This window comes from Lolium perenne, chromosome 2 (genome assembly GCF_019359855.2).
Source record: "Lolium perenne isolate Kyuss_39 chromosome 2, Kyuss_2.0, whole genome shotgun sequence".
NCBI lineage: Eukaryota > Viridiplantae > Streptophyta > Magnoliopsida > Poales > Poaceae > Lolium > Lolium perenne.
Window position 1 is genome coordinate 265,377,154 of NC_067245.2, and position 2,209 is coordinate 265,379,362.

The following is a 2,209-nucleotide window of genomic DNA, read 5'->3' on the forward strand; positions in this document are numbered from 1 at the left end:
GTGGTATTGAATATGTACTTATGTATCTTATTTCTTATAAGTTACTTGTTGAGCGGTAACCATGTTTCTGGGGACGCCATCAACTATTACACCTTTGTTGAATATCATGTGAGTTGCTATGCATGTTCGTCTTGTCTGAAGTAAGGGTGATTTATCAGGATCCAATGGTTTGAGTATGCATATTGTTAGAGAAGAATATTCGGCCGCTAACTAAAGCCATGAATCATGGTGGAAGTTTCAGTTTGGACACTAATCCTCAATCTCTTATGAGAATATTATTTTTTGTTGAATGCTTATGCATTAAAGACGAGTCCATTATCTGTTGTCTATGTTGTCCCGGTATGGATGTCTAAGTTGAGAATAATCAAAAGCGAGAAATCCAATGCGAACCTTCTCCTTAGACCTTTGTACAGGCTGCATAGAGGTACCCCTTTGTGACACTTGGTTGAAACATATGATATGCAATGATAATCCATGTAAATCCAAGCTAATTAGGACAAGGTGCGAGCACTAATGGTAATCTATGCACGAGGCTTGCAACTTATAGGATGTCTTATGCATAACACATATGCTTTGTTACTACCGTTGACAAAATTGTTTCTATGTTTTCAAATAAAAGCTCTAGCACAAAAATAGTAATCCATGCTTCCCTCTGCGAAGGGCCATTCTTCTACTTTATGTTGAGTCAGTTTACCTACTTCTTTCTATCTTAGAAGCAAACACTTGTGTCAACTATGTGCATTGATTCCTACATACTTGCTTATTTGCATTCATCATATTACTTTGTGTTGACAATTATCCATGAGATATACATGTTGAAGTTGAAAGCAACCGCTGAAACTTATATCTTCCTTTGTGTTGCTTCAAAGCTTTCTACTATGAATTTATTGCTTTATGAGTTAACTCTTATGTAAGACTTATTGATGCTTGTCTTGAAAGTACTATTCAAGAAAAGTCTTTGCTATATGATTCAGTTGTTTACTCATTGTCTTTACCATTGCTTCGAATCGCTGCATTCATTTCATATGCTTTACAATAGTATTGATCAAGATTATGATAGCATGTCACTTCAGAAATTATCTTTGTTATCGTTTACCTACTCGAGGGCGAGTAGGAACTAAGCTTGGGGATGCTTGATACGTCTCAAACGTATCTATAATTTCTTATGTTCCACGCTACTTTTATGATGATACTCACATGTTTTATACACACTTTATGTCATTATTGTGAATTTTCCGGCACTAACCTATTGACAAGATGCCGAAGAGCCAGTTATTGTTTTCTGCTGTTTTTGGTTTCAGAAATCCTACAAAGGAAATATTCTCGGAATTGGATGAAATCAACGCCCAGAGTCTTATTTTTCCACGGAGCTTCCAGAAGACCGAAGGAGTTACGAAGTGGGGCCAAGAGGCGCCGCCACGCTAGGGCCGCGTGGCCAGGGTGGGCACCGCGCCGCCCTAGTGTGTGGGGCCCTCGCGCCGCCTCCAACCCTACCCTTCCGCCTACTTAAAGCCTCTGTCGCGAAAACACCTGTACCGAGAGCCACGATACGGAAAACCTTCCAGAGACGCAGCCGCCGCCAATCCCATCTCGGGGGATCGCCTCCGGCACCCTGCCGGAGAGGGGAATCATCTCCCGGAGGACTCTTCATCACCATGATCGCCTCCGGATTGATGTGTGAGTAGTTCATCCTTGGACTATGGGTCCATAGCAGTAGCTAGATGGTTGTCTTCTCCTCATTGTGCTATCATGTTAGATCTTGTGAGCTGCCTATCATGATCAAGATCATCTATTTGTAATGCTACATGTTGTGTTTGTTGGGATCCGATGAATATGGAATACTATGTCAAGTTGATTATCAATCTATCATATATGTGTTTTTTATGTTCTTGCATGCTCTCCGTTGCTAGTAGAGGCTCTGGCCAAGTTGATACTTGTGACTCCAAGAGGGAGTATTTATGCTCGATAGTGGGTTCATGCCTCCATTGAATGGGACAAGTGATGAAAGTTCTAAGGTTGTGGATGTGCTGTTGCCACTAGGGATAAAACATCGATGTTTTGTCTAAGGATATTTGTGTTGATTACATTACGCACCATACTTAATGCAATTGTCTGTTGTTTGCAACTTAATACTGGAAGGGGTGCGGATGCTAACCCGAAGGTGGACTTTTTAGGCATAGATGCATGCTGGATAGCGGTCTATGTACTT